At 42.6% G+C, this 13,348-nt stretch overlaps 1 long non-coding RNA gene across 1 annotated transcript; it reads left to right on the top strand.

Annotated features, from left to right (window-relative positions):
• The first annotated feature begins 411 nt into the window (after positions 1–411).
• LOC128794364 (uncharacterized) lies at positions 412–12,278 on the top strand. The gene is made up of 3 exons (XR_008433065.1): positions 412–457; positions 4,039–4,221; positions 11,921–12,278. It is a non-coding gene; the product is annotated as an uncharacterized LOC128794364 (long non-coding RNA).
• Positions 12,279–13,348: the final 1,070 nt, after the last annotated feature.

The following is a 13,348-nucleotide window of genomic DNA, read 5'->3' as shown; positions in this document are numbered from 1 at the left end:
GATTTGAAAAACTGGCAGGTCTCATCAATACTTACAGATAGCACAAGTGGAGATAATATTTAAACTGAAACCTGAAAGGAGGAAGTTGAGGCTGCTTCTCATTTTCCCCATGGACCATTGCTGTACTTGCTCTCAAGTATAATCCTTTTCAGCACAATCAAGCTTTTCAAGTTTTCATTTTTTAACATTTAATCCACTTCGAAATTTTTCAGGATGGACTTCAAATTGAGTTTGGTTTTGGTATTCTGAGAGCAGCATGAGGAGTTCATATAATAATACTATTTAAAATGACTGCCAGCTTTTTTACTTTGGAGGCTTTTACAAAAATTCCAAATCACTACTTAAAAGTGCAAATATTTACATATATAGATGGAAATCTGGCTATAGTTTTTTATTTTGCAGACCACATTTCAGAGCCAAGACACGAAAGAAATGGATTCTTGGGCTGCAGAGTCAGGTTGGTTTATTTCTTGCTAATAAATTTCTAACAGTGTACGTATTTACTGAGATTCTCAAAATTAGCCTTTTCTGGGAAGGTTTGGAGCATCAGCTGTCATGCTGTGCTTTAGAAATACAGTTGTGTATTCTATTTACCCTCAGTCCAAGCAGATGCTGTGGGTGGGATCCCTGCCCACAGCACAGGGATTGGAACTAGATGGTCTTCAAGACCCCTTCCAACCCAAATCATTCTGTGATTCTATTTTGAGCTCACAAAATGGCAAATTCTTAATCTTTGTGATTTTTTGAGGGTCATATAGTTAATTTATCACTATTTCTATCCAATTAAGCACAAACTTACATTCTGAGTGGAAAGATAGGGAGGTTCCTTTGTCTTTAATTTTTGGTAACAGTGGGGTGTGTGTGATAGCTCAGATTGGAGAGTGAATATCTAGATGAGTAAGCAGATCTGTCCTCTTCCTTTTTATAAAATTTCCACCCATCTGACCATTTTTATCTTTGAGAAAGTGGGAAGAAAGAGAAACTTTCCCCACTGAGCTTCAAAGATTGCTGGTAAAATCACCAGTGCCACTGAGCAGAAAGTTATCCTCAGTGAGTGGGTACATTCAAGAGGTTATGAATTAAAAGAAAAAAGCAAAGTCCTAAATTGGATTGCTGGCAGCAGCTCTTCATGTTTCACTTAAGCCACTTTAGTTAAAGTGTCTTTCCTTTTTGTTTGCCAGGAAAAACAAGATGCTTTGTTTAAGTTCATTACCTCTAATATTTTATAAGTAGGTGGGTACTGAGCTGTGCTCTGCTTTCTGTGACCTGGGCTCTGAGATGAGAGCATTGCTGTCTGGGAGTTTCCATCCTGATCCTGTTTGGGTGCAGAGCATCCAGCACTGTGCACAGACTCTCTCTGAGCTCCCATTTGTACCCTCTCTGTGCTGGGCTTTGCAGCCTCAGCAGCTGTGCTGCCTAAATAGAGGGGAAATGCTTTTTTCTCCCACTTGCTTTTATTCTTTGCTTCTCAGAGTTAGGCACAACTGAGATGTTTCTCTCTTGGGTCATGAATGAGGTCAGACTGAAAGCACAAACATGGGCTGTGCTGACCATCCCAGGTTCCCTGGTGCCTGTAGAGGTGTAGGTGGTGGTTTTGCTGGGAAGCACCCATGGCTACAGTGGGCAAAATTCCCAGAGTTATCACCTGCATGGACTGATGTGTCCACAGAACACAAATATTCTGCACCAGGCCCTGCCCTGTTTGTCCTCTGCCTGAGGCTGGCTGCTGGCTGCCTGGTGGACACCAGGCTCTTTGGGATGCTTTTTCACAAGGATTTACTCCACACCAGAACAAGGTCCTTTCCTTGGAGGCAGGTCAAACCCTGATGTTGCTAAAGATCTGGGACTTGTCCCAGATTGTCACTAAATCATGGCTTTTCTGAGGAATAAAAGCATTTAAAACTCTGCTCCTGGTTTCCTCGGCCACATCTGGCTTAGCCTGGGTGCAGGCACACTGGAGGTGCTGCTGTGGGTTCCTGCAGGGCTGTTCCTGGGGAAACAGTGCCAGAGGCACCTCACTGATCCCAAGGAACCTTCAGGACACAAGGGGAGTCCTGCTGTTGTGCATTAATCTCATTTCAGAGCAAAAGAATTGAGAGGACAGAGTATGACAAGGAATGAGGGAGGGTTAAAGAGCAGCCCCTGTAAAAAGGGTATGAATAACTTGAGGAAGGCACATCAAAGTGCTCTCTTGGGCTAAGAAGCAGTCCAGCCTCATCCAGAGACTGTAAATAATATTGCCCCCAGGGCTCTGCTGCTCAAGCAACAGTACAATAAAATCCTTTCTGCAGACCACGGGCTCGATTTGGATGCTGGTGTTATTGCAATTTCCAGAAAGTTGAAAGTTTAAGTACTGCAAAGACAGTGGAAACTCAGGAGTTTGGCTTCTCCTGGTGCCTGCCCTGAGCCCCCCTCAAACTCAGGAACTGCAGCTGCAGGACTGGGACTGTGGGCCAGAGCAGCCCCAAGCCCCCCACAGCTTACACAGGGGCCAGATTCTTTACATGAAAAACAGAACAAAACAAAACCCCACGAAACAAAACAAGTAAAGCTGCTGCTTTAAGGGCTCTTTCTTCAGTTTTAGCATCCACTAAATGACTGAAATGGGCTTTGTAGGCAGACACATGAGGCACACTGTGGGTGAGGATTAAGCAAGCCCAGTTTAATCCTACAAGGAGTCATCAAATGTGGAAACACCCTGTCCTTTCCCCTTGGGGGACATTCACTGAGCAGCAGTGTTCAGAGCAAGCTTTGTTGTTGGCTGGAGCCACCTCCTTGCTGGTTTCCTCATAGTGCAAGAGTTGATGCAACCCTGCCTATTAACTTTTTATTTTATGTTCTGTGTATTTTTATTATCAAAGGGAGTAGGGAAACTGGTGTGCTTGGCTAATCAGGTTTATTTATATCCAGCCCTGGTGTTGCCATTCTGACTGGAACACACACAGTAAGGAACTGGAATCTTTTGCCTTTTTTTGAGAAAAATACCAGGTATTTAAGGCAAGTCGGTAGTGGACATGGTGAGCAAGTTTTATTTTAGAAATGTCACTTTGTGCTACCTGGAAATTGAAAACTCCGTTCCTGGTATCTTTGAGCATTTGGAAACCACTGTCACTTGAAAGCTTTGACCCAAGTTTCACACAGAAGGCAAAATGAGTAACAGTAACTAAGTGAAAATGAAAAAGTAATTGTCTTTTTCTCCCTGGAGAAGAGATCCATTCTGCTGGAGCTGGATAACACTTGCAAGCTACAGAGCTCCTTTTCATTAGAGAAATGAAAGGCTCATCATCCCTAGAGCTCTTAATTAGGCACCTTTTGCCATTCACAAAAATCTGGGGTCTCTGCTGCCAAGTCCTATTTGTTTTAAAAATTGATTCATTCTCGTCAGTTCTTTTGTTGGGCAGCAGAAATGGATAGACCAAATGAGTCCAAACACTTTGGAAATTGTCAGAAGTTTAATATAATCAGTGTGGCCACGCCAAGCTCAGAGAACAAGTGTGCAACAATGCTTTGGTGCCACAGGCTCACAGAGCAATAACAAAAACCATGTTCAAAGCAGAGAGGGCTACAGAGGAGAGGGAAAAAAGTACATATGGAGCATTAGCTCCCTGCAGACCTGTATGGTGCTCTTTCATTTATGGTGGCCATTAATCCACAGGAATTACATATCAGTTGGGTAGGGAGGGTCATAATGAAAGTGCTTGGGTTTAAAAATACTCAGGCTGAATGGTTTTTAGTGCAGGTTTTCTGATGAGGAGTGGTTTAAACCTTTTGTTTAAAGGAGGTGGAATTTCTTTTTCGCCACCACCTGAAAAATAACAACCCATAGGTGTTGAATATAAATTTAAACTGAAATCAGCTGTGTTTGTAAGCCTTCCTCTAAAGCATGTCTCCATATGATAATACTCAATATCTATTTACATGGCTTTGATTTCATGCAAGAAACATCTGCTTTGTACAAACATGTAAATGTATATAAGAATGCAGGTATTTGCATATAAATGTGTCCTCTTCACTGTTTTCTTGTTTAAAAAATCTCAGCCAGCCTTGAGACAGGAACAAAACAGTAACCATCACTCATGGGACCTGCCTGACTGGAGCTCATCAGTGAACCCAAGCAAAGCTGATGAAGTCCCACCACCACCATGCAGGAGGCTGAGCCTTCCAAGAGTGTGGCTGCTGCTTTCCAGGCTGAGGAGGTTCTCCAGCTACCTGCATTTTCAGGTTTGGATGATCTGTTCAAGAGGTAGCACTAATTATACAGCAGGGGTTTTTGCAGAATTTGGTGTAAACGCTCCAGGTTTTTTTCCAAAACTTATCTTTTAGACCTAAAGCTACTCTAAAATTGGTCTTTGCATGGTTAGAGGGGCAAATGGCCCATTGTTGATCAGTGTAGTGCATTTTCAAAGGTGGATACAGGGAAAGGCAAGTATTTATCTTGTGTGGAAGCTGTACATTCTGGGGAGAAAGAGTTTTAAATAAAGGCCAGCATGATCAGAGGAAAAGGGTAGATATAATTGATTGAAAGTCTTACAAGAGTAGTTTTCACACTGATTATCTGATTGTCTTTTCAGTACACACATCTTTCTTTCTAAAAGTGGTGCCAGTTTGAGTCACTGCTTCCTGTGTTGTGTGGCTGCACAGGTGAGCTGTGCTGGGAGAAAACCCCAGAGAATTTCCTCACATGCACAGGAAGGGTTACAGCCCCTGTGTTAGATGCATGATGTATCCTTGCAAGCTTCATCAGCCTAATTGTGCCAGCACTGGTGTCTCAGCTGTCACTGTGGGGTTTTATCATCTTTTTTCTCAGCCTGTTAGAGAAGTTGTCAATAAAAATGTCAGTGTATTAGAAATAGTTCAAGAAATTATAAAAACGCTCACCTCCTGTGTTGCTGTGCCCATTTGTTGTTGCTGCTGGCATTTACATGACATCCAGCACAAATATCTTTATTTAGTTGAGTACAGTACAATTTGCTTTTTGGTTCCTTCTTTTCCAAAGATAAGCAGGTCTTACTCCTATTTTATTGATTGAAAGTTGAAATTTCCATAACCACAGAGCATCTTGCTGACAGAGCAGTGTAAGCAAATTGTCTTAGAGGCTCTCCCTTCCCAGAGGATGGGATCGAAGAGGATTTATAGAAGAGCTTCACACAAAAAGGAGTTTTGCTCTTTCCCACACGTAGACAGTGCTCACCATGCCCACTTCAGATTGCTGAGTTAGATCATGGCCATTGCCAGCAAGGCCTTCTCAAAGGCAGGTGCAGCATTTCATGCACACATTTTTTGCCCAAGGTTACAGAAGTCCCTGCAGTCTGTGTTTTCTTACAGGCATGAGAGATGATCCATGCACATACTCTGCATTTGCATTGGATTAGCTGTAATTTGCAGCACAAGTTCTTTTGGGTGATGACAGTGAAAACATTAAACATCAGGGCCTGCTGGAGCTGTGCAAAATCCAACAGAGGAACCCTGTAGACTCTTGACTTACTTATTTGCACTGTAAGAATCAACTCGGGTCTCCACCTGTGGAAATGCAGAGTGAAACTCTGCTCAGAAAAGCTGTTTCATCTGGTGGTGTAGCAGGGCCAGGCATCCACTGGTGTCAGAATGAAAATGTGACACATTGTGTTCAGCCAGACCTGAGATGAATTTTGAAAATTGCTCAAGCTTGGAAAGCTTTACTTGATTTGGGAGGAGAATGAGCTGCAGAAATGCTCAGCAGCCACTGCAGATCCCACATGTGTTGAGCAACACAGGACTAACAAATCTTGGGCCTGGGGAAGAGAAGTCACTGGGGAGAATCTGAACCATTCAAAGCCTCTTGTTTGTATTTGGGCAGTGGACAGCTCCATTAAACCACTGAGTAGCTGGCAAAGGAGTATGGAAAACTGCAGCTATTTCCCTTTTCAGCAGGTTTCTTTAACCCATGACAGAATCATTCCAGTAAAGGTGAAGAGTCTGGCCACAGCTTCAGTTTTTTAATTTTAATCAATCTTTGAGCAGTTGGCTCAAAGCTGTGTTTCAGTTGACCATAAATCATTATTTGGACCTGTTTTTACCTTTCTATCTGAAATTAGGACACTCAGGTTAGCCCTCATGGTGACTGGGAGAGCCATGGTGAGGGTACACATGAGAAGAATCTGAATTCCAGTTTTCCCTCCTGTGTGCAGCACTTCCAGAGCTCCAGCACTTGCAAACAGCTGTGTTAACACATCTGGAACTGCTCCTGTGGGGATCCATCCTGTTGGGGAGCCCTCTGCAGCTCTGGGGCTCAGCCAGCCATGAAAGCAAGTGAAACAGCTAATTCCTGGCAGGAGGGCACTGCCACTCATGGTGCTTTGCTGTGACAAACAGAGGAAGTGGTTACAAACTTCTGTAAAATCTTCCCATTTCACTCAGCTTCAGTAATTATTGTCAGGTCTAATTGCCTCCAGATGGCTGGATTTTAGTGGAGAACACTATCAACGACCCCTAAAGCTTCTGTAAATGTACAGGTTTTTCCTGGAACCTTAGGAAGGCAGAGAACAGCACTGATTGAAATCTCACAGAAATCACAGAATCAATTAGGCTGGAAAAGACCTCTGAGATCATTGAGTCCAACCTGTGACCCAACACCACCATTTCAACCAGACCAAGTAATGATTTCTGAAACCAGGGGGAGGTTTGCTGACAGATACCAGTTAGTTCAACATTCTAAAACCAGCCACAAATAAAATTGGCAGCACTCAACTAAATGGAAGCAGGAAGGAAAATGTGTTAGGGAAGGGAAAACAAATGCTCCATTTACATAACAATAAAACTTTATATCTAAAAAAAGAAGCAACACTGTGAAATACCTTTCAGTACTGCCTGCTCAGGGCAGCATAATAATGCCTGACTGAGTAATCTCAGCTGAGAGATGTGATGTGGTGGGAGATGCAGAGGATGTGTTTAATCACCCTGTTCATTGCTAAGTGAGTCAGATAAAAGACTATGTGAGAACCACAGTCAGAGGAAGGAAGTTCTTGTCAGTCCTGGGCACTGAAACTGAATGAGTTTACATTTTTAAAAGTTTCATACATTACAGCCTTCTGAAAGATTCATTGATTCAGGGATCCTAAAACAACAGACAGACAACCCAGTGCCAAAGGACAGCGTTGGCAAGGGACATACAGTCAGACTTGCAGCTGTGGGAATGTGGCCATAAGATATTGATTTTGTAGAGTTCTGAAATTATTTGGGCCCTCTACCATCTCCATTACTGCTTTAAAACAGAGTCTGAAAATGCCTGTGTTTGGAAGAAGCAATTCTGTGCCAAATTTCCCTGGCAAATCCCATCACTCACTCTAAGAGAGGAGAAGTTGCTGAACTCGCACATGCAGGGAAAGACAGTGAATTACAGAGGTTTGCAGCCTCATGTGGAGAGAAAATTGCAGGATTCATAAAGCAGTAGCTGGAGGAAGTGTGTACAGATGCTTCAGAGACCTCTTGTGCAAACAGACACCACCTTAACTCACAGATTTAGAAGCAGAATTAACTTTGTTCTTCAGCAGTGCTTCTCTTAACTGCTCCACTGCCATCACAGATTCTACTGAAACACCTTCTGGGCTGCCTTTTTTGTAGAATTGAGTCTAATATCTCCCCTAAACTAATCACCTTCAGCAGCTCTCACTGGATCTGGTGCTTGGGCCCTGGTGCCATGTTCATCTTTTAACTTTCAGTCTCTGACAATTTACTGTTTTCTTAATATTTCACCCTGGACTTATAGGGTAATACCTAACAGACCTGACTGTGTGCACTTGATTTTACACCTTTGTTTTTCAATTTAGACACAGCTGACTCTGGAAGGGATTTATTACAGCATGGAATACCTGATTCAGCAGGGGTAACATCCCACGGTGCCATCCTCACTAGCAGAAGTTTCCTGAATTCATTTTGAAGTTCATAAAAGACACCACCTCCTCCAAGTGCCCCATCAGCCTGTCCTTGCTGGAAGAGCTGCTCTGAACAGGTTCTTCTGTGTGTGCAGGGTCTTCTAAAGCTCAGCAGAGCAGCAGACTTGCTCCAAGGAGAGCAGGGATGGGAGCCCACCAAACACAGGCTGCTGTAAGCAGGGTCTGAAGAGCAGGGCCAGGAGGTGAGTCAGATGTGCAGGAGGCTGAGTGTGCACTGTGGTTTTGTTGGTAAGAAAGCTTGTGGCACTCTGAATGCATCTTTCAGTTTTCTGAACATGCTTTTGATTTGTACAAACTAAATCAAAGGGCTGGGTGAGCTGGCTGATCATTCTCAGAAGGAAGAGGCAGCTGTGTTCAAGCTCTTCCCCTGACTTGAATTCCTGGTCGAAAAAGAAATCAGTTTCTTAGCTGAAAAGTAAGTGTCAAAGGATACTACAATTAAATTATTTTTTTATTTCCACCTATCAAAGAAAATTAAGTGAGAGGGATTAAGTGGATAAATGTATCAAGTAAACCAGCAGTGAAAACAATATACTCCCTTTCTACAACTGTAAACAATTACTGCCATGTGATTTGGAAACTGTCAATTAGCTCTGAGCACAGTGAATCAGAGCTGCTTTCTGGTGTAATGAAAACAGAGCATCTCCCCGTCACATCAGTATAGATTGCATTAACCTTAATGACTCCTGGAAGGCTAAACCTTGTTTTGCCAGGCAGATTGAACACTGTGCCTTGTAAGCTTTGCCTTTAACTTATCTTTCTAAAACTCCCATTGATTCTACTCTCATTTAAACTAGAAATACAGAAATTGTCAGGTCTGAACAGACCACTGGTGCAACTAATTTGATTTTTTGTTGCTAACTGCAACCGGTGATGGATGGACTCAGGGAAAAGAAGACTGATTCATTCCCTGTCCCCCTCCCTTTTTCTCTTTCCACTTGTACCCTTCCCCTAATTCGTTTAATTAAGTGTGGTGTGATTTCTTTACCCCCAGTTGATGACAAGTTTGTGTACTGAAATGGAAATATTAACAGACCTTGTGTCTTCAAACTCCTCATTATTATTAGAGATATTATTCTTGCTAGTGTAAATGTCAAATCCCAGTTTGGAAATAATTCTTCTGTTTCTCCTGTATTAAATGGATTATTCTAAGAAGTTTCCAAATCCATTTCCAGGAGCCTTCTTTTTTAAGATCATTGAATGCTTCCTTTCAGTGGGAGAAAATGTAAACAGGACCATGTTACTCCATGAGCACCACCATCTGCCACATCTCCTGTTTCATTATTAATCCCTGGCTGAAGTTTATTTGGTGAATTGAGAGGAGTTCCTCCTAGACTTATCCCAGTGTAACAAAATCCAACCCTCTTTCTTCCACATACAGAGAAACTCTTTCTTCATGATGCACTTAAATAAAATTGCTGACTCTTCATGGGGAGAAAGACATTAGCTGATGTCTCAGCTAGAGTAATTCTTCTTGGTCTAATGACTGGTATATCTTTATTGTTTACCTTCTCCAAAATATCTCCTAAGTTCCCAACCTATGACAGAAGGAAGTGATTTTTCTATGGGCCGTTGCTCAGCACTTCAAAATTGGCCCCACAGGGGTTCCAAACTCAGGATTTGAAAATGAAGGCACCAGAAGTTAATTACTTTTTGTACAAAAATAGGGTGTGATTTCCATTTCTGAGATATGTGAGCTCTATTTAGCTCATGCCAAGCCAGGCTTTCTCTTAACTGAATCTCTGCCACACATCAGAACAGCTCACCTGTGAACACAGCAAAGGCACTGCTGCTGCCAGCCTCATTGCTGCACAAACTATTTCCAAAGCTCTCTTGCTGTGGTTTAGAGAATGTGTATTATCAGCTTTATTTGTTCCTCACATTAGGAAAAAAAACATCTGCTTATGAATTAGGAAAAAATCCAGGCATATTTGAATCCTGATGACAACAAATACCACTATCTGCTACAGTGCAGACTAGAAGGCTGTACTTGAATTCAAGAGGGAAAAGAGTCCTTCAAGCTGGGAATTTAGCTGGGAATCTCTGAGTAAAGCACTTTCCTGCTCAGGTGTGAAGATGGAGCATCTGCTGGCATCTTGCCACTCGGCTTTGCAAACCCAACTATGTTTGAAGAGCAGCTCCACTGGAGGCAATGTGCTATGATATTTTTAAAATTCAAGTATAACTACTTTTCCTATATTCCTTGCATTGGTATGTGCAAAAGCTTCTCATTCAAGTGGGAAACTAAAAATAAGCAAGTAAGGATGAAGCAGTAAGGAGGTTAACTTGACAACTCCCAAACCAAACAGGGAAAATATTTAAAAGCTGAGCACCTTCAGTATCATGACAGAGGAGGGAGAAACATCACAAAGACCACATTTGTGGGAACCTGTGCAAGATTTTATGGACTTTCAGAGTGTGTGGTAACTGCAGGGCTAGTGAATCTGAAAAACAAATGAATTTAGGGAAAAATTGAAAAATACTGAAGGCCCAAATTGTTGGTAAAGCTTCCCTTACTAATAACTATTAAAAATAATTAAAATAAATCAGGAGGTAAAGGCAGAGGGTTTCACTAACTACAGAACCTTGTATGTGAAACTGAGCCTGTATTTCCAGCAGAGGTGTGTTTGAATGGCCCAGTGGTTCCTAATCCAGTTGTCAAACAGCAGCAGAAAGCCTTTTTCTGCAGAAATCTCCTTTGCAGCTGCACTGTCAGATGCTCACCCTCCAGATCAGGTGCAGGGAGCACTTCTGAGCTGGTGTCTTGTTTGTAATAGGGCCACCATTCCCATAAACTCGTTGTGCTCAATCACTGCAGAGGCCAGGATCCAGAAATTTGGATGGGGCATTAAATGCACGTGGATGATTTTGTACAGTAAAGCTCAGTTTTTGTGTATCAGCCAAGGAGTGCTGAGCAGTGGTCTATGTAGCTTGGAGAAAAAGGGAGAGGAGATGCTAATGAATACAAAATTTATAATAATCTCATTAATTTAGAGCCACCAGAGCTGCTCAGACACGGCCTTAATAGCAGAGCTTTGCAGCTGTCAAGTTTGATCCATGTATTTGTTTCCAGCCTCTCAGTCCTGATCCTCTCCCCTTCATGCAGTAAATCAAACAGGACATACCTGAACTTCTAAAGGTTCCAGATGTTTCTTTTATTAGGTCATTGGGAGGCAATAACTTTCAAAGGGCAGAGGAGTTTTGGCTATCTGGTGAATTTACTCAGAAGAGCAGGAGTGGGGCTGTCCTGTGTGAGGACAGGTCGCACCAGGTGGGCACTGGGGAGCAGCACAGCACAGCTGGGCCAGGAGTCCCCTTCTGAGGGACTCTCTGGGGCTTGGGCACCAGCACTGCCCAAATGGGCTCAAAACCACGTGCCAGGGAAGCTGTTTTGTTACCAGAGCCAGCCAATTGTAGAGCTCAGTTACTGCAGCCATATCCTGTATCCTGTGTGCATCACTGGGCTCCTTCTGGCTTTGTTTTCCCAATAAGTCAGGTCTCAGTGCTCTAAAATGTCACTGTTGTCAAAACCAAGTGCATTGTCAAAACCATCCTGCATGATGACTGTACTGCCACTTGAGCAAGCAAAGAGGACCCTGTTGTTTAAAGAGATCTCTTTCCTAGTGTACCTCCAGGCCTGTTTGCCTCTTCCATTCACCATCTAGTGAAGGAATCTAAATAAATACAAGCATTTCACACTCTTCCAACTCCATTTCTTTGTCCAAAACTCAGTGTTTGTCCCGCTCAAAATCACATTTTTAAGCTTATAAACTGTCTGTATTAAGTAGTCTATCCAATTGGCAAATTTCTGAGGGCATTTAGAAAGCTGAGAAGGACAGGAACAGTTGCATTCAGTAACTCCAAAACTCTTAATTCTGAATAAACAAGGTGGGTTTTACAAAGACTTTGTGTTTAGAGAACAAACATGCCAAGGGGTCTACACCTTACATTCCCATTGTACATGATGCCATTTGCAAATTTGTCTCCAGAAACTTCCAGACTGAGGAACACTCCAGGGGTAACAAAGGAGGGACAGCATGGACTGCTCATCACTCCTGGCTGCATCTGCATCCCTGCCCCGGTGCCAGAGGGGAACCCTTCCTCCAGAGAACCCAGGAGGGTCCCTGCAAACCTCCTGCCTTCAGCTGGGACAACACGAGATGGAGCAGGAGCTGTGTCTTGGTGTCTGCCAGAAAGGAGGCCCTGCTGAGCTGCTCACTGAATAGCTCAGCCTGCTCAACTGCAGTTTGTTTGAGCTCATATTTTCTGTTAAAAATGCCTGATTGGTTCCCTAAAATAACAAAATATTGTTCTCATTTGTGAAGGCCAAGACTGCTTAAGCAGAGGCTTGAATTACTACTGGAAAGTGTGTTACAGACTTTTGTTGTAGAGAGTTTGTGTCATGTGCTGTAATTTATTAGTCTCCCAAGGTATGCAGAATTGTTCTGTGACTATTCAGTGGCCATAAAATATATGAAGAAATGCAACTACCCCAAATTTCTGAGACCTCTTTTGTGTATGAACATATTGCCATTTCTAAAATGTTTATGTGGCTCTAGGACATTTATTTGCAAGACACAGACTGCTTTAGTAGTACCCAGAGTACCTTAACCTTGGCTGGACTTGACTCTAGGTGCTTCTTTAACACAGAACTACAATCAAATGTAGCCCTAACTTCAGTAATTGAATTTTAGTAGCCAAATTTTATGAAGGAAACAAATTGCAGTTACACCTGTGTATTTGCAAAAGATGAATTTTCAGTTGTTAAATGTAAGTGTTCATAGACAAGCCTGTGCACTCAACCAAAGAGAGAAGAGAATCAATATCACCCCCAAGCAGCAGCTCAAATTTCAAATATTCACAGCTTGTAAAGTTGAACTTGTGAAGTTTAATTGACCAGGAATAATTTGAGGACAGCGATCTCTATGAGCTTCACAGGCAGAATGCAACCGAGTTATTCACTGGAAATTATTTATTCCACTTTAGAAATTATGGGGCACTTGAAATGGGACTGTGCATTTGCTAAAATCTGAACTTTAATTTGCCCATGAGCACTGCATGATTCTCAGCAGAAAAGGAACAGCAATTAGGAGCTTGTTTTCATGTAATTCCCTCCCACCAGTGCTCTTGTGAGTAACCTGGCTATCAATAAGCACATCCCTCCTGCCACAGCCCCACAGCATTGAAGCTGTAAAGGAGAAGATTAACAAGGGATCCGTGATCTCTTTTGCTTCTGTGACTTTGAAGTTCAGAGCAGAATTAACCTGTGCTTCTTCCCTCTGCTGCTCTGCAGTGACCAGTGAACTATGACCATTTTTCTTCCTCAACTGCCAGGAAATATTTACTGTAGTTTTTCCTGTAAAGCCTTGTCCCTTTGGCAGAGCTGAGAGTTTGGCTCATGCAATTTCAGCATCTCT

Source organism: Vidua chalybeata, chromosome 12 (genome assembly GCF_026979565.1).
Source record: "Vidua chalybeata isolate OUT-0048 chromosome 12, bVidCha1 merged haplotype, whole genome shotgun sequence".
NCBI classification, from domain to species: Eukaryota; Metazoa; Chordata; class Aves; order Passeriformes; family Viduidae; genus Vidua; species Vidua chalybeata.
Note: the sequence above shows the minus strand (reverse complement) of the source record. Positions and strands in the feature narration are given on the sequence as shown.